We start from the raw sequence: 22,500 nt of genomic DNA, 5'->3' as shown, positions 1-22,500 counted from the left end.
TACGAGCTACGTAATGGACTAGAGATCCCTAAAGGTCTCCCCAACAATGGTAGGTTGCTTTTCATGTTCTTGATTGTTTGAGAATTTAGAACCAACCTGGCCCACGTTGGAGCCAACAAGACAATCCTGCATTACAACAAGGTTTTGTGATGTTTTGAGAGTATAGAGACCGACCAACCCATCGTTAGAGCCAACAAGAGAATACCAAAGTAATACCATGGCAACAGAAAGTAATACCAGGTGGAAAATTGTAATTATAAGTCCTGTGTTTCAAAGACAGATTCAGACAAAGCTATTTGCTCTATCGCCATGTCCTTTGTCACAACAAGCCCTGTGTGCTTGTACTCAAAGGTTATGTAGAGACATTAATGAATTTACTGCCTCTTCTACTGGACCACCATCTTGTTTTCTTTGGGCACTCCTTTCATGGGATCCTCCTACATTATATCCCATAATCCACCTGCTGCATCAGCCATGTATTTGAATTTAGTGGCGATGGTGGTATAGTGGTGAGCATAGCTGCCTTCCAAGCAGTTGACCCGGGTTCGATTCCCGGCCATCGCAGTTACAGTTTGGATCCACCTTTTGATTATAATGCCAAAAAAGCATTTAGTGCCGTGCTAAATCTGATGACGAAGTGGGTCTGACGTGGCCGTTGTGGCCGAGTGGTCAAGGCGATTGACTAGAAATCCATCCCCCAGCTGGTTTGAATCCTGTTGATAACATCAGGCTGCTTTTCACGTGACATTTGGTTTCAGAACTTACACATGGTCCAAGACAACATTGAAATACAATAGTTGCAACAAAAAGTTATTACCAGGGGGAAAAGTGAAATTCCAGGTCCTTTGTATCGAGGACAAAGGTATTTGCTGTCTCCTGTCCTTTGTAATATCAAGCTCTACGTTACAAGCTACGTAATGGACTAAAGATCCCTAAAGGTCTCCCCGCACAGGTTAAAATCCTGCCAACAATGGTAGGTTGGTTTTCATGTTTCAAGGACAAAGATATTTGCTCTGTCTCTTGTCCCTTGTCATGTCAAGCTCTACGTTACAAGCTACATAATGGACTAAAGTCCTGCACAGGTTAAAATCCTACCCAAAAAAAATTGAGAATTTAGAACTACCAGGTCCATGTTGGAGACAACAAGACAATCCTGCAGTACAACAAGGTTTTGTGATGTTTTGAGAGTATAGAGACCGACCAACCAATCGTTAGAGCCAACAAGAGAATACCGAAGTACAACCCTGGCAACAGAAAGTAATACCAGGTGGAAAATTGTAATTATAAGTCCTGTGTTTCAAAGACCGATTTAGACAAAGCTATTTGCTCTATCGCCATGTCCTTTGTCACAACATGCCCTGTGTGCTTGTACTCAAAGGTTATGTAGAGACATTTATGAATTTGAACGGATTATTAAACGTCACAACATTGAAGTACAATAGTTGCAACAAAAACTTATTACCAGCGGGAAAAGTGAATTTCCAAGTCCTATGTTTCGAGGACAAAGGTATTTTCTGTCTCCTGTCCTTTGTAATATCAAGCTCTACGTTACGAGCTACGTAATGGACTAGAGATCCCTAAAGGTCTCCTCAACAATGGTAGGTTGCTTTTCATGTTCTTGATTGTTTGAGAATTTAGAACCAACCAGGCCCACGTTGGAGCCAACAAGACAATTCTGCTGAGGTCACTAGGTTTTGTGATGTTTTGAGAGTATAGAGACCGACCAACCCATCATTAGAGCCAACAAGAGAATACCAAAGTACAACCATGGCAACAGAAAGTAATACCAGGTGGAAAATTGTAATTATAAGTCCTGTGTTTCAAAGACAGATTCAGACAAAGCTATTTGCTCTATCGCCATGTCCTTTGTCACAACAAGCCCTGTGTGCTTGTACTCAAAGGTTATGTAGAGACATTTGTGAATTTGAACGCATTATTTTCAAGTGTTACAATACTTAGTGTTAAACTACCTCTTCTACTCTGCTCTCCTCGTGGACCACCATCTTGTTTTCTTTGGGCACTCTTTTCATGGGATCCTCCTACATTATATCCCTCAATTCACCTGCTGCATCAGCCATGTATTTGGTGGAGATGGTGGTATAGTGCTGAGCATAGCTGCCTTCCAAGCAGTTGACCCGGGTTCGATTCCCAGCCATCGCAGTTATAGTTTGGACCCACCTTTTGATTTTAATGCCACAAAAGCATATAGGGTTGACTTACCGTCGTGATAATTCTGATGAGTGTGTCTGATGTGGTTGTCGTGGCCGAGTGGTTAAGGCGATGGACTAGAAATCCATTGGGGTCTCCCCGCGCAGGTTCGAATCCTGCCGATAACGTCAAGCTGCTTTTCGTGTGACATGTGGTTTCAGAACTTCCACACGGTCCAAGACAACATTACAATCCTTGCAACAAAAAGTTATTACCAGGGGGAAAAGTGAAATTCCAAGTCCTGTGTATCAAGGACAAAGGTATTTGCTGTCTCCTGTCCTTTGTAATATCAAGCGCTACGTAATGGACTAAAGATCCCTAAAGGTCTCCCCGCACAGGTTAAAATCCTGCCAACAATGGTAGGTTGGTTTTCATGTTTCAAGGACAAAGATATTTGCTCTGTCTCTTGTCCCTTGTCATACTTAAGTCCTGCACAGGTTAAAATCCTACCCAAAAAAGTTTGAGAATTTAGAACCAACCAGGCCCACGTTGGAGCCAACAAGACAATCCTGCAGTAATATCAAGCGCTACGTAATGGACTAAAGATCCCTAAAGGTCTCCCCGCACAGGTTAAAATCCTGCCAACAATGGTAGGTTGGTTTTCATGTTTCAAGGACAAAGATATTTGCTCTGTCTCTTGTCCCTTGTCATACTTAAGTCCTGCACAGGTTAAAATCCTACCCAAAAAAGTTTGAGAATTTAGAACCAACCAGGCCCACGTTGGAGCCAACAAGACAATCCTGCAGTACAGCAAGATTTTGTGATGTTTTGAGAGTATAGAGACCGACCAACCCATCGTTAGAGCCAACAAGAGAATACCAAAGTACAACCATGGCATCAGAAAGTAATACCAGGTGGAAAATTGTAATTATAAGTCCTGTGTTTCAAAGACAGATTCAGACAAAGCTATTTGCTCTATCGCCATGTCCTTTGTCACAACAAGCCCTGTGTGCTTGTACTCAAAGGTTATGTAGAGACATTTAGGAATTTGAACGCATTATTAAACGTCACAACATTGAAGTACAATAGTTGCAACAAAAAGTTATTGCCAGGGGGAAAAGTGAAATTCCAAGTCCTATGTATTGAGGAAAAAGGTATTTGCTGTCTCCTGTCCTTTGTAATAACAAGCGCTACGTAATGGACTAAAGATCCCTAAAGGTCTCCCCGCACAGGTTAAAATCCTGCCAACAATGGTAGGTTGGTTTTCATGTTTCAAGGACAAAGACATTTGCTCTGTCTCTTGTCCCTTGTCATATCAAGCTACGTAATGGACTTAAGTCCTGCACAGGTTAAAATCCTACCCAAAAAAATTTGAGAATTTAGAACCAACCAGGCCCACGTTGGAGCCAACAAGACAATCCTGCAGTACATCAAGATTTTGTGATGTTTTGAGAGTATAGAGACCGACCAACCCATCGTTAGAGCCAACAAGAGAATACCAAAGTACAACCATGGCAACAGAAAGTAATACCAGGTGGAAAATTGTAATTATAAGTCCTGTGTTTCAAACAGATTCAGACAAAGCTATTTGCTCTATCGCCATGTCCTTTGTCACAACAAGCCCTGTGTGCTTGTACTCAAAGGTTATGTAGAGACATTTGTGAATTTGAACGCATTATTTTCAAGTGTTACAATACTTTGTGTTAAACTGCCTCTTCTACTCTGCTCTCCTCGTGGACCACCATCTTGTTTTCTTTGGGCACTCTTTTCATGGGATCCTCCTACATTGTATCCCATAATCCACCTGCTGCATCAGCCGTGTATTTGAACTAAGTGGCGATGGTGGTATGTCCTTTGTAATATCAAGCTCTACGTTACGAGCTACGTAATGGACTAGAGATCCCTAAAGGTCTCCCCAACAATGGTAGGTTGCTTTTCATGTTCTTGATTGTTTGAGAATTTAGAACCAACCTGGCCCACGTTGGAGCCAACAAGACAATCCTGCATTACAACAAGGTTTTGTGATGTTTTGAGAGTATAGAGACCGACCAACCCATCGTTAGAGCCAACAAGAGAATACCAAAGTAATACCATGGCAACAGAAAGTAATACCAGGTGGAAAATTGTAATTATAAGTCCTGTGTTTCAAAGACAGATTCAGACAAAGCTATTTGCTCTATCGCCATGTCCTTTGTCACAACAAGCCCTGTGTGCTTGTACTCAAAGGTTATGTAGAGACATTAATGAATTTACTGCCTCTTCTACTGGACCACCATCTTGTTTTCTTTGGGCACTCCTTTCATGGGATCCTCCTACATTATATCCCATAATCCACCTGCTGCATCAGCCATGTATTTGAATTTAGTGGCGATGGTGGTATAGTGGTGAGCATAGCTGCCTTCCAAGCAGTTGACCCGGGTTCGATTCCCGGCCATCGCAGTTACAGTTTGGATCCACCTTTTGATTATAATGCCAAAAAAGCATTTAGTGCCGTGCTAAATCTGATGACGAAGTGGGTCTGACGTGGCCGTTGTGGCCGAGTGGTCAAGGCGATTGACTAGAAATCCATCCCCCAGCTGGTTTGAATCCTGTTGATAACATCAGGCTGCTTTTCACGTGACATTTGGTTTCAGAACTTACACATGGTCCAAGACAACATTGAAATACAATAGTTGCAACAAAAAGTTATTACCAGGGGGAAAAGTGAAATTCCAGGTCCTTTGTATCGAGGACAAAGGTATTTGCTGTCTCCTGTCCTTTGTAATATCAAGCTCTACGTTACAAGCTACGTAATGGACTAAAGATCCCTAAAGGTCTCCCCGCACAGGTTAAAATCCTGCCAACAATGGTAGGTTGGTTTTCATGTTTCAAGGACAAAGATATTTGCTCTGTCTCTTGTCCCTTGTCATGTCAAGCTCTACGTTACAAGCTAAATAATGGACTAAAGTCCTGCACAGGTTAAAATCCTACCCAAAAAAATTTGAGAATTTAGAACCAACCAGATCCATGTGCGAACCAACAAGACAATCCTGCAGTACAACAAGGTTTTGTGATGTTTTGAGAGTATAGAGACCGACCAACCCATCGTTAGAGCCAACAAGAGAATACCAAAGTACAACCATGGCAACAGAAAGTAATACCAGGTGGAAAATTGTAATTATAAGTCCTGTGTTTCAAAGACAGATTCAGACAAAGCTATTTGCTCTATCGCCATGTCCTTTGTCACAACAAGCCCTGTGTGCTTGTACTCAAAGGTTATGTAGAGACATTTATGAATTTGAACGCATTATTAAACGTCACAACATTGAAGTACAATAGTTGCAACAAAAACTTATTACCAGCGGGAAAAGTGAATTTCCAAGTCCTATGTTTCGAGGACAAAGGTATTTGCTGTCTCCTCTCCTTTGTAATATCAAGCTCTACGTTACGAGCTACGTAATGGACTAGAGATCCCTAAAGGTCTCCTCAACAATGGTAGGTTGCTTTTCATGTTCTTGATTGTTTGAGAATTTAGAACCAACCAGGCCCACGTTGGAGCCAACAAGACAATTCTGCTGAGGTCACTAGGTTTTGTGATGTTTTGAGAGTATAGAGACCGACCAACCCATCATTAGAGCCAACAAGAGAATACCAAAGTACAACCATGGCAACAGAAAGTAATACCAGGTGGAAAATTGTAATTATAAGTCCTGTGTTTCAAAGACAGATTCAGACAAAGCTATTTGCTCTATCTCCATGTCCTTTGTCACAACAAGCCCTGTGTGCTTGTACTCAAAGGTTATGTAGAGACATTTGTGAATTTGAACGCATTATTTTCAAGTGTTACAATACTTTGTGTTAAACTACCTCTTCTACTCTGCTCTCCTCGTGGACCACCATCTTGTTTTCTTTGGGCACTCTTTTCATGGGATCCTCCTACATTATATCCCTCAATTCACCTGCTGCATCAGCCATGTATTTGAATTTAGTGGCAATGGTGGTATAGTGGTGAGCATAGCTGCCTTCCAAGCAGTTGACCCGGGTTCGGTTCCCGGCCATCGCAGTTATAGTTTGGACCCACCTTTTGATTTTAATGCCACAAAAGCATATAGGGTTGACTTACCGTCGTGCTAATTCTGATGAGTGTGTCTGATGTGGTTGTCGTGGCCGAGTGGTTAAGGCGATGGACTAGAAATCCATTGGGGTCTCCCCGCGCAGGTTCGAATCCTGCCGATAACGTCAGGCTGCTTTTCGTGTGACATGTGGTTTCAGAAGTTCCACACGGTCCAAGACAAAATTACAATCCTTGCAACAAAAAGTTATTACCAGGGGGAAAAGTGAAATTCCAAGTCCTATGTATCAAGGACAAAGGTATTTGCTGTCTCCTGTCCTTTGTAATATCAAGCGCTACGTAATGGACTAAAGATCCCTAAAGGTCTCCCCGCACAGGTTAAAATCCTGCCAACAATGGTAGGTTGGTTTTCATGTTTCAAGGACAAAGATATTTGCTCTGTCTCTTGTCCCTTGTCATACTTAAGTCCTGCACAGGTTAAAATCCTACCCAAAAAAGTTTGAGAATTTAGAACCAACCAGGCCCACGTTGGAGCCAACAAGACAATCCTGCAGTAATATCAAGCGCTACGTAATGGACTAAAGATCCCTAAAGGTCTCCCCGCACAGGTTAAAATCCTGCCAACAATGGTAGGTTGGTTTTCATGTTTCAAGGACAAAGATATTTGCTCTGTCTCTTGTCCCTTGTCATACTTAAGTCCTGCACAGGTTAAAATCCTACCCAAAAAAGTTTGAGAATTTAGAACCAACCAGGCCCACGTTGGAGCCAACAAGACAATCCTGCAGTACAGCAAGATTTTGTGATGTTTTGAGAGTATAGAGACCGACCAACCCATCGTTAGAGCCAACAAGAGAATACCAAAGTACAACCATGGCAACAGAAAGTAATACCAGGTGGAAAATTGTAATTATAAGTCCTGTGTTTCAAAGACAGATTCAGACAAAGCTATTTGCTCTATCGCCATGTCCTTTGTCACAACAAGCCCTGTGTGCTTGTACTCAAAGGTTATGTAGAGAAATTTAGGAATTTGAACGCATTATTAAACGTCACAACATTGAAGTACAATAGTTGCAACAAAAAGTTATTGCCAGGGGGAAAAGTGAAATTCCAAGTCCTATGTATTGAGGAAAAAGGTATTTGCTGTCTCCTGTCCTTTGTAATAACAAGCGCTACGTAATGGACTAAAGATCCCTAAAGGTCTCCCCGCACAGGTTAAAATCCTGCCAACAATGGTAGGTTGGTTTTCATGTTTCAAGGACAAAGACATTTGCTCTGTCTCTTGTCCCTTGTCATATCAAGCTACGTAATGGACTTAAGTCCTGCACAGGTTAAAATCCTACCCAAAAAAATTTGAGAATTTAGAACCAACCAGGCCCACGTTGGAGCCAACAAGACAATCCTGCAGTACATCAAGATTTTGTGATGTTTTGAGAGTATAGAGACCGACCAATCCATCGTTAGAGCCAACAAGAGAATACCAAAGTACAACCATGGCAACAGAAAGTAATACCAGGTGGAAAATTGTAATTATAAGTCCTGTGTTTCAAACAGATTCAGACAAAGCTATTTGCTCTATCGCCATGTCCTTTGTCACAACAAGCCCTGTGTGCTTGTACTCAAAGGTTATGTAGAGACATTTGTGAATTTGAACGCATTATTTTCAAGTGTTACAATACTTTGTGTTAAACTGCCTCTTCTACTCTGCTCTCCTCGTGGACCACCATCTTGTTTTCTTTGGGCACTCTTTTCATGGGATCCTCCTACATTGTATCCCATAATCCACCTGCTGCATCAGCCGTGTATTTGAACTAAGTGGCGATGGTGGTATGTCCTTTGTAATATCAAGCTCTACGTTACGAGCTACGTAATGGACTAGAGATCCCTAAAGGTCTCCCCAACAATGGTAGGTTGCTTTTCATGTTCTTGATTGTTTGAGAATTTAGAACCAACCTGGCCCACGTTGGAGCCAACAAGACAATCCTGCATTACAACAAGGTTTTGTGATGTTTTGAGAGTATAGAGACCGACCAACCCATCGTTAGAGCCAACAAGAGAATACCAAAGTAATACCATGGCAACAGAAAGTAATACCAGGTGGAAAATTGTAATTATAAGTCCTGTGTTTCAAAGACAGATTCAGACAAAGCTATTTGCGCTATCTCCATGTCCTTTGTCACAACAAGCCCTGTGTTCTTGTACTCAACGGTTATGTAGAGACATTTATGAATTTGAACGCATTATTTTCATGTGTTACAATACTTTGTGTTAAACTGCCTCTTCTACTGGACCACCATCTTGTTTTCTTTGGGCACTCTTTTCATGGGATCCTCCTACATTATATCCCATAATCCACCTGCTGCATCAGCCATGTGTTTAAATTTAGTGGCGATGGTGGTATAGTGGTGAGCATAGCTGCCTTACAAGCAGTTGACCCGGGTTCGATTCCCGGCCATCGCAGTTATAGTTTGGACCCACCTTTTGATTTTAATGCCACAAAAGCATATAGGGTTGACTTACCGTTGTGCTAATTCTGATGAGTGTGTCTGATGTGGTTGTCGTGGCCGAGTGGTTAAGGCGATGGACTAGAAATCCATTGGGGTCTCCCCGCGCAGGTTCGAATCCTGCCGATAACGTCAGGCTGCTTTTCGTGTGACATGTGGTTTCAGAACTTCCACACGGTCCAAGACAACATTACAATCCATGCAACACAAAGTTATTACCAGGGGGAAAAGTGAAATTCCAAGTCCTATGTATCAAGGACAAAGGTATTTGCTGTCTCCTGTCCTTTGTAATATCAAGCGCTACGTAATGGACTAAAGATCCCTAAAGGTCTCCCCGCACAGGTTAAAATCCTGCCAACAATGGTAGGTTGGTTTTCATGTTTCAAGGACAAAGATATTTGCTCTGTCTCTTGTCCCTTGTCATACTTAAGTCCTGCACAGGTTAAAATCCTACCCAAAAAAGTTTGAGAATTTAGAACCAACCAGGCCCACGTTGGAGCCAACAAGACAATCCTGCAGTAATATCAAGCGCTACGTAATGGACTAAAGATCCCTAAAGGTCTCCCCGCACAGGTTAAAATCCTGCCAACAATGGTAGGTTGGTTTTCATGTTTCAAGGACAAAGATATTTGCTCTGTCTCTTGTCCCTTGTCATACTTAAGTCCTGCACAGGTTAAAATCCTACCCAAAAAAGTTTGAGAATTTAGAACCAACCAGGCCCACGTTGGAGCCAACAAGACAATCCTGCAGTACAGCAAGATTTTGTGATGTTTTGAGAGTATAGAGACCGACCAACCCATCGTTAGAGCCAACAAGAGAATACCAAAGTACAACCATGGCAACAGAAAGTAATACCAGGTGGAAAATTGTAATTATAAGTCCTGTGTTTCAAAGACAGATTCAGACAAAGCTATTTGCTCTATCGCCATGTCCTTTGTCACAACAAGCCCTGTGTGCTTGTACTCAAAGGTTATGTAGAGAAATTTAGGAATTTGAACGCATTATTAAACGTCACAACATTGAAGTACAATAGTTGCAACAAAAAGTTATTGCCAGGGGGAAAAGTGAAATTCCAAGTCCTATGTATTGAGGAAAAAGGTATTTGCTGTCTCCTGTCCTTTGTAATAACAAGCGCTACGTAATGGACTAAAGATCCCTAAAGGTCTCCCCGCACAGGTTAAAATCCTGCCAACAATGGTAGGTTGGTTTTCATGTTTCAAGGACAAAGACATTTGCTCTGTCTCTTGTCCCTTGTCATATCAAGCTACGTAATGGACTTAAGTCCTGCACAGGTTAAAATCCTACCCAAAAAAATTTGAGAATTTAGAACCAACCAGGCCCACGTTGGAGCCAACAAGACAATCCTGCAGTACATCAAGATTTTGTGATGTTTTGAGAGTATAGAGACCGACCAACCCATCGTTAGAGCCAACAAGAGAATACCAAAGTACAACCATGGCAACAGAAAGTAATACCAGGTGGAAAATTGTAATTATAAGTCCTGTGTTTCAAACAGATTCAGACAAAGCTATTTGCTCTATCGCCATGTCCTTTGTCACAACAAGCCCTGTGTGCTTGTACTCAAAGGTTATGTAGAGACATTTGTGAATTTGAACGCATTATTTTCAAGTGTTACAATACTTTGTGTTAAACTGCCTCTTCTACTCTGCTCTCCTCGTGGACCACCATCTTGTTTTCTTTGGGCACTCTTTTCATGGGATCCTCCTACATTGTATCCCATAATCCACCTGCTGCATCAGCCGTGTATGTGAACTAAGTGGCGATGGTGGTATGTCCTTTGTAATATCAAGCTCTACGTTACGAGCTACGTAATGGACTAGAGATCCCTAAAGGTCTCCCCAACAATGGTAGGTTGCTTTTCATGTTCTTGATTGTTTGAGAATTTAGAACCAACATGGCCCACGTTGGAGCCAACAAGACAATCCTGCATTACAACAAGGTTTTGTGATGTTTTGAGAGTATAGAGACCGACCAACCCATCGTTAGAGCCAACAAGAGAATACCAAAGTAATACCATGGCAACAGAAAGTAATACCAGGTGGAAAATTGTAATTATAAGTCCTGTGTTTCAAAGACAGATTCAGACAAAGCTATTTGCGCTATCTCCATGTCCTTTGTCACAACAAGCCCTGTGTTCTTGTACTCAACGGTTATGTAGAGACATTTATGAATTTGAACGCATTATTTTCATGTGTTACAATACTTTGTGTTAAACTGCCTCTTCTACTGGACCACCATCTTGTTTTCTTTGGGCACTCTTTTCATGGGATCCTCCTACATTATATCCCATAATCCACCTGCTGCATCAGCCATGTATTTAAATTTAGTGGCGATGGTGGTATAGTGGTGAGCATCGCTGCCTTCCAAGCAGTTGACCCGGGTTCGATTCCCGCCATCGCAGTTATAGTTTGGACCCACCTTTTGATTTTAATGCCACAAAAGCATATAGGGTTGACTTACCGTCGTGCTAATTCTGATGAGTGTGTCTGATGTGGTTGTCGTGGCCGAGTGGTTAAGGCGATGGACTAGAAATCCATTGGGGTCTCCCCGCGCAGGTTCGAATCATGCCGATAACGTCAGGCTGCTTTTCGTGTGACATGTGGTTTCAGAACTTCCACACGGTCCAAGACAACATTACAATCCTTGCAACAAAAAGTTATTACCAGGGGGAAAAGTGAAATTCCAAGTCCTATGTATCAAGGACAAAGGTATTTGCTGTCTCCTGTCCTTTGTAATATCAAGTGCTACGTAATGGACTAAAGATCCCTAAAGGTCTCCCCGCACAGGTTAAAATCCTGCCAACAATGGTAGGTTGGTTTTCATGTTTCAAGGACAAAGATATTTGCTCTGTCTCTTGTCCCTTGTCATACTTAAGTCCTGCACAGGTTAAAATCCTACCCAAAAAAGTTTGAGAATTTAGAACCAACCAGGCCCACGTTGGAGCCAACAAGACAATCCTGCAGTAATATCAAGCGCTACGTAATGGACTAAAGATCCCTAAAGGTCTCCCCGCACAGGTTAAAATCCTGCCAACAATGGTAGGTTGGTTTTCATGTTTCAAGGACAAAGATATTTGCTCTGTCTCTTGTCCCTTGTCATACTTAAGTCCTGCACAGGTTAAAATCCTACCCAAAAAAGTTTGAGAATTTAGAACCAACCAGGCCCACGTTGGAGCCAACAAGACAATCCTGCAGTACAGCAAGATTTTGTGATGTTTTGAGAGTATAGAGACCGACCAACCCATCGTTAGAGCCAACAAGAGAATACCAAAGTACAACCATGGCAACAGAAAGTAATACCAGGTGGAAAATTGTAATTATAAGTCCTGTGTTTCAAAGACAGATTCAGACAAAGCTATTTGCTCTATCGCCATGTCCTTTGTCACAACAAGCCCTGTGTGCTTGTACTCAAAGGTTATGTAGAGACATTTAGGAATTTGAACGCATTATTAAACGTCACAACATTGAAGTACAATAGTTGCAACAAAAAGTTATTGCCAGGGGGAAAAGTGAAATTCCAAGTCCTATGTATTGAGGAAAAAGGTATTTGCTGTCTCCTGTCCTTTGTAATAACAAGCGCTACGTAATGGACTAAAGATCCCTAAAGGTCTCCCCGCACAGGTTAAAATCCTGCCAACAATGGTAGGTTGGTTTTCATGTTTCAAGGACAAAGACATTTGCTCTGTCTCTTGTCCCTTGTCATATCAAGCTACGTAATGGACTTAAGTCCTGCACAGGTTAAAATCCTACCCAAAAAAATTTGAGAATTTAGAACCAACCAGGCCCACGTTGGAGCCAACAAGACAATCCTGCAGTACATCAAGATTTTGTGATGTTTTGAGAGTATAGAGACCGACCAACCCATCGTTAGAGCCAACAAGAGAATACCAAAGTACAACCATGGCAACAGAAAGTAATACCAGGTGGAAAATTGTAATTATAAATCCTGTGTTTCAAACAGATTCAGACAAAGCTATTTGCTCTATCGCCATGTCCTTTGTCACAACAAGCCCTGTGTGCTTGTACTCAAAGGTTATGTAGAGACATTTGTGAATTTGAACGCATTATTTTCAAGTGTTACAATACTTTGTGTTAAACTGCCTCTTCTACTCTGCTCTCCTCGTGAACCACCATCTTGTTTTCTTTGGGCACTCTTTTCATGGGATCCTCCTACATTGTATCCCATAATCCACCTGCTGCATCAGCCGTGTATTTGAACTAAGTGGCGATGGTGGTATGTCCTTTGTAATATCAAGCTCTACGTTACGAGCTACGTAATGGACTAGAGATCCCTAAAGGTCTCCCCAACAATGGTAGGTTGCTTTTCATGTTCTTGATTGTTTGAGAATTTAGAACCAACCTGGCCCACGTTGGAGCCAACAAGACAATCCTGCATTACAACAAGGTTTTGTGATGTTTTGAGAGTATAGAGACCGACCAACCCATCGTTAGAGCCAACAAGAGAATACCAAAGTAATACCATGGCAACAGAAAGTAATACCAGGTGGAAAATTGTAATTATAAGTCCTGTGTTTCAAAGACAGATTCAGACAAAGCTATTTGCTCTATCGCCATGTCCTTTGTCACAACAAGCCCTGTGTGCTTGTACTCAAAGGTTATGTAGAGACATTAATGAATTTACTGCCTCTTCTACTGGACCACCATCTTGTTTTCTTTGGGCACTCCTTTCATGGGATCCTCCTACATTATATCCCATAATCCACGTGCTGCATCAGCCATGTATTTGAATTTAGTGGCGATGGTGGTATAGTGGTGAGCATAGCTGCCTTCCAAGCAGTTGACCCGGGTTCGATTCCCGGCCATCGCAGTTACAGTTTGGATCCACCTTTTGATTATAATGCCAAAAAAGCATTTAGTGCCGTGCTAAATCTGATGACGAAGTGGGTCTGACGTGGCCGTTGTGGCCGAGTGGTCAAGGCGATTGACTAGAAATCCATCCCCCAGCTGGTTTGAATCCTGTTGATAACATCAGGCTGCTTTTCACGTGACATTTGGTTTCAGAACTTACACATGGTCCAAGACAACATTGAAATACAATAGTTGCAACAAAAAGTTATTACCAGGGGGAAAAGTGAAATTCCAGGTCCTTTGTATCGAGGACAAAGGTATTTGCTGTCTCCTGTCCTTTGTAATATCAAGCTCTACGTTACAAGCTACGTAATGGACTAAAGATCCCTAAAGGTCTCCCCGCACAGGTTAAAATCCTGCCAACAATGGTAGGTTGGTTTTCATGTTTCAAGGACAAAGATATTTGCTCTGTCTCTTGTCCCTTGTCATGTCAAGCTCTACGTTACAAGCTAAATAATGGACTAAAGTCCTGCACAGGTTAAAATCCTACCCAAAAAAATTTGAGAATTTAGAACCAACCAGATCCATGTGCGAACCAACAAGACAATCCTGCAGTACAACAAGGTTTTGTGATGTTTTGAGAGTATAGAGACCGACCAACCCATCGTTAGAGCCAACAAGAGAAAACCAAAGTACAACCATGGCAACAGAAAGTAATACCAGGTGGAAAATTGTAATTGTAAGTCCTGTGTTTCAAAGACAGATTCAGACAAAGCTATTTGCTCTATCGGCATGTCCTTTGTCACAACAAGCCCTGTGTGCTTGTACTCAAAGGTTATGTAGAGACATTCATGAATTTGAACGCATTATTAAACGTCACAACATTGAAGTACAATAGTTGCAACAAAAACTTATTACCAGCGGGAAAAGTGAATTTCCAAGTCCTATGTTTCGAGGACAAAGGTATTTGCTGTCTCCTGTCCTTTGTAATATCAAGCTCTACGTTACGACCTACGTAATGGACTAGAGATCCCTAAAGGTCTCCCCAACAATGGTAGGTTGCTTTTCATGTTCTTGATTGTTTGAGAATTTAGAACCAACCAGGCCCACGTTGGAGCCAACAAGACAATTCTGTTGAGGTCACTAGGTTTTGTGATGTTTTGAGAGTATAGAGACCGACCAACCCATCGTTAGAGCCAACAAGAGAATACCGAAGTACAACCCTGGCAACAGAAAGTAATACCAGGGAGAAAATTGTAAAGATAAGTCCTGTGTTTCAAAGACAGATTTAGACAAAGGTATTTGCTCTATCGCCATGTCCTTTGTCACAACAAGCCCTGTGTTCTTGTACTCAACGGTTATGTAGAGACATTTATGAATTTGAACGCATTCTTTTCATGTGTTACAATACTTTGTGTTAAACTGCCTCTTCTACTCTGCTATCCTCGTGGACCACCATCTTGTTTCCTTTGGGCACTCTTTTCATGGGATTCTCCTTCATTATATTCCATAATCCACCTGCTCCATCAGCCATGTATTTTGAATTAAGTGGCGATGGTGGTATAGTGGTGAGCATAGCTGCTTTCCAAGCAGTTGACCCGGGTTCAATTCGCAGGTATCGTTGAGACCCACCTTTTGATTTTAATGCCACAAAAGCATATAGGGTTGACTTACCGCCGTGCTAATTCTGATGAGCAGGTCTGATGTGGTTGTCGTGGCCGAGTGGTTAAGGCGATGGACTTGAAATCCATTGGGGTCTCCCCGCGCAGGTTCGAATCCTGCCGATAACGTACGGCTGCTTTTCGTGTGACATGTGGTTTCAGAACTTACACACGGTCCAAGACCGTACAATCCTTGCAACAAAAAGTTATTACCAGGGGGAAAAGTGAAATTCCAAGTCCTATGTATCGAGGAGAAAGGTATTTGCTGTCTCCTGTCCTTTGTAATATCAAGCGCTACGTAATGGACTAGAGATCCCTAAAGGTCTCCCCAACAATGGTAGGTTGCTTTTCATGTTCTTGATTGTTTGAGAATTTAGAACCAACCTGGCCCACGTTGGAGCCAACAAGACAATCCTGCATTACAACAAGGTTTTGTGATGTTTTGAGAGTATAGAGACCGACCAACCCATCGTTAGAGCCAACAAGAGAATACCAAAGTAATACCATGGCAACAGAAAGTAATACCAGGTGGAAAATTGTAATTATAAGTCCTGTGTTTCAAAGACAGATTCAGACAAAGCTATTTGCTCTATCGCCATGTCCTTTGTCACAACAAGCCCTGTGTGCTTGTACTCAAAGGTTATGTAGAGACATTTATGAATTTACTGCCTCTTCTACTGGACCACCATCTTGTTTTCTTTGGGCACTCTTTTCATGGGATCCTCCTACATTATATCCCATAATCCACCTGCTGCATCAGCCATGTATTTGAATTTAGTGGCGATGGTGGTATAGTGGTGAGCATAGCTGCCTTCCAAGCAGTTGACCCGGGTTCGCTTCCCGGCCATCGCAGTTATAGTTTGGACCCACCTTTTGATTATAATGCCAAAAAAGCACATAGTGCCGTGCTAAATCTGATGACGAAGTGGGTCTGACGTGGCCGTTGTGGCCGAGTGGTCAAGGCGATTGACTAGAAATCCATCCCCCAGCTGGTTTGAATCCTGTTGATAACATCAGGCTGCTTTTCACGTGACATTTGGTTTCAGAACTTACACATGGTCCAAGACTACATTGAAATACAATAGTTACAACAAAAAGTTATTACCAGGGGGAAAAGTGAAATTCCAGGTCCTTTGTATCGAGGACAAAGGTATTTGCTGTCTCCTGTCCTTTGTAATATCAAGCTCTATGTTACAAGCTACGTAATGGACTAAAGATCCCTAAAGGTCTCCCCGCACAGGTTAAAATCCTGCCAACAATGGTAGGTTGGTTTTCATGTTTCAAGGACAAAGATATTTGCTCTGTCTCTTGTCCCTTGTCATATCAAGCTCTACGTTACAAGCTACATAATGGACTAAAGTCCTGCACAGGTTAAAATCCTACCCAAAAAAAATTGAGAATTTAGAACTACCAGGTCCATGTTGGAGACAACAAGACAATCCTGCAGTACAACAAGGTTTTGTGATGTTTTGAGAGTATAGAGACCGACCAACCAATCGTTAGAGCCAACAAGAGAATACCGAAGTACAACCCTGGCAACAGAAAGTAATACCAGGTGGAAAATTGTAATTATAAGTCCTGTGTTTCAAAGACCGATTTAGACAAAGCTATTTGCTCTATCGCCATGTCCTTTGTCACAACATGCCCTGTGTGCTTGTACTCAAAGGTTATGTAGAGACATTTATGAATTTGAATGGATTATTAAACGTCACAACATTGAAGTACAATAGTTGCAACAAAAACTTATTACCAGCGGGAAAAGTGAATTTCCAAGTCCTATGTTTCGAGGACAAAGGTATTTGCTGTCTCCTGTCCTTTGTAATATCAAGCTCTACGTTACGAGCTACGTAATGGACTAGAGATCCCTAAAGGTCTCCTCAACAATGGTAGGTTGCTTTTCATGTTCTTGATTGTTTGAGAATTTAGAACCAACCAGGCCCACGTTGGAGCCAACAAGACAATTCTGCTGAGGTCACTAGGTTTTGTGATGTTTTGAGAGTATAGAGACCGACCAACCCATCATTAGAGCCAACAAGAGAATACCAAAGTACAACCATGGCAACAGAAAGTAATACCAGGTGGAAAATTGTAATTATAAGTCCTGTGTTTCAAAGACAGATTCAGACAAAGCTATTTGCTCTATCGCCATGTCCTTTGTCACAACAAGCCCTGTGTGCTTGTACTCAAAGGTTATGTAGAGACATTTGTGAATTTGAACGCATTATTTTCAAGTGTTACAATACTTAGTGTTAAACTACCTCTTCTACTCTGCTCTCCTCGTGGACCACCATCTTGTTTTCTTTGGGCACTCTTTTCATGGGATTCTCCTTCATTATATTCCATAATCCACCTGCTCCATCAGCCATGTATTTTGAATTAAGTGGCGATGGTGGTATAGTGGTGAGCATAGCTGCTTTCCAAGCAGTTGACCCGGGTTCAATTCGCAGGTATCGTTGAGACCCACCTTTTGATTTTAATGCCACAAAAGCATATAGGGTTGACTTACCGCCGTGCTAATTCTGATGAGCAGGTCTGATGTGGTTGTCGTGGCCGAGTGGTTAAGGCGATGGACTTGAAATCCATTGGGGTCTCCCCGCGCAGGTTCGAATCCTGCCGATAACGTAAGGCTGCTTTTCGTGTGACATGTGGTTTCAGAACTTACACACGGTCCAAGACCGTACAATCCTTGCAACAAAAAGTTATTACCAGGGGGAAAAGTGAAATTCCAAGTCCTATGTATCGAGGAGAAAGGTATTTGCTGTCTCCTGTCCTTTGTAATATCAAGCGCTACGTAATGGACTAGAGATCCCTAAAGGTCTCCCCAACAATGGTAGGTTGCTTTTCATGTTCTTGATTGTTTGAGAATTTAGAACCAACCTGGCCCACGTTGGAGCCAACAAGACAATCCTGCATTACAACAAGGTTTTGTGATGTTTTGAGAGTATAGAGACCGACCAACCCATCGTTAGAGCCAACAAGAGAATACCAAAGTAATACCATGGCAACAGAAAGTGATACCAGGTGGAAAATTGTAATTATAAGTCCTGTGTTTCAAAGACAGATTCAGACAAAGCTATTTGCTCTATCGCCATGTCCTTTGTCACAACAAGCCCTGTGTGCTTGTACTCAAAGGTTATGTAGAGACATTTATGAATTTGAACGCATTATTTTCATGTGTTACAATACTTTGTGTTAAACTGCCTCTTCTACTGGACCACCATCTTGTTTTCTTTGGGCACTCTTTTCATGGGATCCTCCTACATTATATCCCATAATCCACCTGCTGCATCAGCCATGTATTTAAATTTAGTGGCGATGGTGGTATAGTGGTGAGCATAGCTGCCTTCCAAGCAGTTGACCCGGGTTCGATTCCTGGCCATCGCAGTTATAGTTTGGACCCACCTTTTGATTATAATGCCAAAAAAGCACATAGTGCCGTGCTAAATCTGATGACGAAGTGGGTCTGACGTGGCCGTTGTGGCCGAGTGGTCAAGGCGATTGACTAGAAATCCATCCCCCAGCTGGTTTGAATCCTGTTGATGACATCAGGCTGCTTTTCACGTGACATTTGGTTTCAGAACTTACACATGGTCCAAGACAACATTGAAATACAATAACTGCAACACAAAAGTTATTACCAGGGGGAAAAGTGAAATTCCAAATCCTATGTATCGAGGACAAAGGTATTTGCTGTCTCCTGTCCTTTGTAATATCAAGCTCTATGTTACAAGCTACGTAATGGACTAGAGATCCCTAAAGGTCTCCCCGCACAGGTTAAAATCCTGCCAACAATGGTAGGTTGGTTTTCATGTTTCAAGGACAAAGATATTAACTCTGTCTCTTGTCCCTTGTCATACTTAAGTCCTGCACAGGTTAAAATCCTACCCAAAAAAGTTTGAGAATTTAGAACCAACCAGGCCCACGTTGGAGCCAACAAGACAATCCTGCAGTACAGCAAGATTTTGTGATGTTTTGAGAGTATAGAGACCGACCAACCCATCATTAGAGCCAACAAGAGAATACCGAAGTACAACCCTGGCAACAGAAAGTAATACCAGGTGGAAAATTGTAATTATAAGTCCTGTGTTTCAAAGACAGATTCAGACAAAGCTATTTGCTCTATCTCCATGTCCTTTGTCACAACAAGCCCTGTGTGCTTGTACTCAAAGGTTATGTAGAGACATTTGTGAATTTGAACGCATTATTTTCAAGTGTTACAATACTTTGTGTTAAACTGCCTCTTCTACTCTGCTCTCCTCGTGGACCACCATCTTGTTTTCTTTGGGCACTCTTTTCATGGGATCCTCCTACATTGTATCCCATAATCCACCTGCTGCATCAGCCGTGTATTTGAACTAAGTGGCGATGGTGGTATGTCCTTTGTAATATCAAGCTCTACGTTACGAGCTACGTAATGGACTAGAGATCCCTAAAGGTCTCCCCAACAATGGTAGGTTGCTTTTCATGTTCTTGATTGTTTGAGAATTTAGAACCAACCTGGCCCACGTTGGAGCCAACAAGACAATCCTGCATTACAACAAGGTTTTGTGATGTTTTGAGAGTATAGAGACCGACCAACCCATCGTTAGAGCCAACAAGAGAATACCAAAGTAATACCATGGCAACAGAAAGTAATACCAGGTGGAAAATTGTAATTATAAGTCCTGTGTTTCAAAGACAGATTCAGACAAAGCTATTTGCTCTATCGCCATGTCCTTTGTCACAACAAGCCCTGTGTGCTTGTACTCAAAGGTTATGTAGAGACATTCATGAATTTGAACGCATTATTAAACGTCACAACATTGAAGTACAATAGTTGCAACAAAAACTTATTACCAGCGGGAAAAGTGAATTTCCAAGTCCTATGTTTCGAGGACAAAGGTATTTGCTGTCTCCTGTCCTTTGTAATATCAAGCTCTACGTTACGACCTACGTAATGGACTAGAGATCCCTAAAGGTCTCCCCAACAATGGTAGGTTGCTTTTCATGTTCTTGATTGTTTGAGAATTTAGAACCAACCAGGCCCACGTTGGAGCCAACAAGACAATTCTGTTGAGGTCACTAGGTTTTGTGATGTTTTGAGAGTATAGAGACCGACCAACCCATCGTTAGAGCCAACAAGAGAATACCGAAGTACAACCCTGGCAACAGAAAGTAATACCAGGGAGAAAATTGTAAAGATAAGTCCTGTGTTTCAAAGACAGATTTAGACAAAGGTATTTGCTCTATCGCCATGTCCTTTGTCACAACAAGCCCTGTGTTCTTGTACTCAACGGTTATGTAGAGACATTTATGAATTTGAACGCATTCTTTTCATGTGTTACAATACTTTGTGTTAAACTGCCTCTTCTACTCTGCTATCCTCGTGGACCACCATCTTGTTTCCTTTGGGCACTCTTTTCATGGGATTCTCCTTCATTATATTCCATAATCCACCTGCTCCATCAGCCATGTATTTTGAATTAAGTGGCGATGGTGGTATAGTGGTGAGCATAGCTGCTTTCCAAGCAGTTGACCCGGGTTCAATTCGCAGGTATCGTTGAGACCCACCTTTTGATTTTAATGCCACAAAAGCATATAGGGTTGACTTACCGCCGTGCTAATTCTGATGAGCAGGTCTGATGTGGTTGTCGTGGCCGAGTGGTTAAGGCGATGGACTTGAAATCCATTGGGGTCTCCCCGCGCAGGTTCGAATCCTGCCGATAACGTACGGCTGCTTTTCGTGTGACATGTGGTTTCAGAACTTACACACGGTCCAAGACCGTACAATCCTTGCAACAAAAAGTTATTACCAGGGGGAAAAGTGAAATTCCAAGTCCTATGTATCGAGGAGAAAGGTATTTGCTGTCTCCTGTCCTTTGTAATATCAAGCGCTACGTAATGGACTAGAGATCCCTAAAGGTCTCCCCAACAATGGTAGGTTGCTTTTCATGTTCTTGATTGTTTGAGAATTTAGAACCAACCTGGCCCACGTTGGAGCCAACAAGACAATCCTGCATTACAACAAGGTTTTGTGATGTTTTGAGAGTATAGAGACCGACCAACCCATCGTTAGAGCCAACAAGAGAATACCAAAGTAATACCATGGCAACAGAAAGTAATACCAGGTGGAAAATTGTAATTATAAGTCCTGTGTTTCAAAGACAGATTCAGACAAAGCTATTTGCTCTATCGCCATGTCCTTTGTCACAACAAGCCCTGTGTGCTTGTACTCAAAGGTTATGTAGAGACATTTATGAATTTACTGCCTCTTCTACTGGACCACCATCTTGTTTTCTTTGGGCACTCTTTTCATGGGATCCTCCTACATTATATCCCATAATCCACCTGCTGCATCAGCCATGTATTTGAATTTAGTGGCGATGGTGGTATAGTGGTGAGCATAGCTGCCTTCCAAGCAGTTGACCCGGGTTCGCTTCCCGGCCATCGCAGTTATAGTTTGGACCCACCTTTTGATTATAATGCCAAAAAAGCACATAGTGCCGTGCTAAATCTGATGACGAAGTGGGTCTGACGTGGCCGTTGTGGCCGAGTGGTCAAGGCGATTGACTAGAAATCCATCCCCCAGCTGGTTTGAATCCTGTTGATAACATCAGGCTGCTTTTCACGTGACATTTGGTTTCAGAACTTACACATGGTCCAAGACTACATTGAAATACAATAGTTACAACAAAAAGTTATTACCAGGGGGAAAAGTGAAATTCCAGGTCCTTTGTATCGAGGACAAAGGTATTTGCTGTCTCCTGTCCTTTGTAATATCAAGCTCTATGTTACAAGCTACGTAATGGACTAAAGATCCCTAAAGGTCTCCCCGCACAGGTTAAAATCCTGCCAACAATGGTAGGTTGGTTTTCATGTTTCAAGGACAAAGATATTTGCTCTGTCTCTTGTCCCTTGTCATATCAAGCTCTACGTTACAAGCTACATAATGGACTAAAGTCCTGCACAGGTTAAAATCCTACCCAAAAAAAATTGAGAATTTAGAACTACCAGGTCCATGTTGGAGACAACAAGACAATCCTGCAGTACAACAAGGTTTTGTGATGTTTTGAGAGTATAGAGACCGACCAACCAATCGTTAGAGCCAACAAGAGAATACCGAAGTACAACCCTGGCAACAGAAAGTAATACCAGGTGGAAAATTGTAATTATAAGTCCTGTGTTTCAAAGACCGATTTAGACAAAGCTATTTGCTCTATCGCCATGTCCTTTGTCACAACATGCCCTGTGTGCTTGTACTCAAAGGTTATGTAGAGACATTTATGAATTTGAATGGATTATTAAACGTCACAACATTGAAGTACAATAGT

At 42.0% G+C, this 22,500-nt stretch overlaps 15 non-coding genes across 15 annotated transcripts; all 15 read left to right on the top strand.

Moving 5' to 3' along the window:
* Positions 1-492: 492 nt before the first annotated feature.
* trnag-ucc lies at positions 493-564 on the top strand. Its single transcript has one exon. It is a non-coding gene; the product is annotated as a tRNA-Gly (tRNA).
* Positions 565-2,254: 1,690 nt separating this feature from the next.
* Positions 2,255-2,336, top strand: trnas-aga. The gene has a single exon. It is a non-coding gene; the product is annotated as a tRNA-Ser (tRNA).
* Positions 2,337-4,515: 2,179 nt separating this feature from the next.
* Positions 4,516-4,587, top strand: trnag-ucc. Its single transcript has one exon. It is a non-coding gene; the product is annotated as a tRNA-Gly (tRNA).
* A 1,531-nt stretch (positions 4,588-6,118) lies between these two features.
* Positions 6,119-6,190, top strand: trnag-ucc. Its single transcript has one exon. It is a non-coding gene; the product is annotated as a tRNA-Gly (tRNA).
* Positions 6,191-6,284: 94 nt separating this feature from the next.
* Positions 6,285-6,366, top strand: trnas-aga. The gene has a single exon. It is a non-coding gene; the product is annotated as a tRNA-Ser (tRNA).
* Positions 6,367-8,584: 2,218 nt separating this feature from the next.
* Positions 8,585-8,656, top strand: trnav-uac. Its single transcript has one exon. It is a non-coding gene; the product is annotated as a tRNA-Val (tRNA).
* Positions 8,657-8,750: 94 nt separating this feature from the next.
* Positions 8,751-8,832, top strand: trnas-aga. The gene has a single exon. It is a non-coding gene; the product is annotated as a tRNA-Ser (tRNA).
* A 2,383-nt stretch (positions 8,833-11,215) lies between these two features.
* On the top strand, positions 11,216-11,297 carry trnas-aga. Its single transcript has one exon. It is a non-coding gene; the product is annotated as a tRNA-Ser (tRNA).
* A 2,179-nt stretch (positions 11,298-13,476) lies between these two features.
* On the top strand, positions 13,477-13,548 carry trnag-ucc. Its single transcript has one exon. It is a non-coding gene; the product is annotated as a tRNA-Gly (tRNA).
* Positions 13,549-15,237: 1,689 nt separating this feature from the next.
* trnas-aga lies at positions 15,238-15,319 on the top strand. The gene has a single exon. It is a non-coding gene; the product is annotated as a tRNA-Ser (tRNA).
* Positions 15,320-15,970: 651 nt separating this feature from the next.
* On the top strand, positions 15,971-16,042 carry trnag-ucc. Its single transcript has one exon. It is a non-coding gene; the product is annotated as a tRNA-Gly (tRNA).
* Positions 16,043-17,730: 1,688 nt separating this feature from the next.
* Positions 17,731-17,812, top strand: trnas-uga. Its single transcript has one exon. It is a non-coding gene; the product is annotated as a tRNA-Ser (tRNA).
* A 690-nt stretch (positions 17,813-18,502) lies between these two features.
* On the top strand, positions 18,503-18,574 carry trnag-ucc. The gene has a single exon. It is a non-coding gene; the product is annotated as a tRNA-Gly (tRNA).
* Positions 18,575-20,816: 2,242 nt separating this feature from the next.
* Positions 20,817-20,898, top strand: trnas-uga. Its single transcript has one exon. It is a non-coding gene; the product is annotated as a tRNA-Ser (tRNA).
* Positions 20,899-21,549: 651 nt separating this feature from the next.
* On the top strand, positions 21,550-21,621 carry trnag-ucc. Its single transcript has one exon. It is a non-coding gene; the product is annotated as a tRNA-Gly (tRNA).
* Positions 21,622-22,500: the final 879 nt, after the last annotated feature.

This window comes from Scophthalmus maximus, chromosome 18 (genome assembly GCF_022379125.1).
Source record: "Scophthalmus maximus strain ysfricsl-2021 chromosome 18, ASM2237912v1, whole genome shotgun sequence".
In the NCBI taxonomy this organism is placed as follows: domain Eukaryota; kingdom Metazoa; phylum Chordata; class Actinopteri; order Pleuronectiformes; family Scophthalmidae; genus Scophthalmus; species Scophthalmus maximus.
The sequence above is the reverse complement of the archived record's forward strand: the minus strand, read 5'-3'. Positions and strand labels throughout refer to the sequence as shown.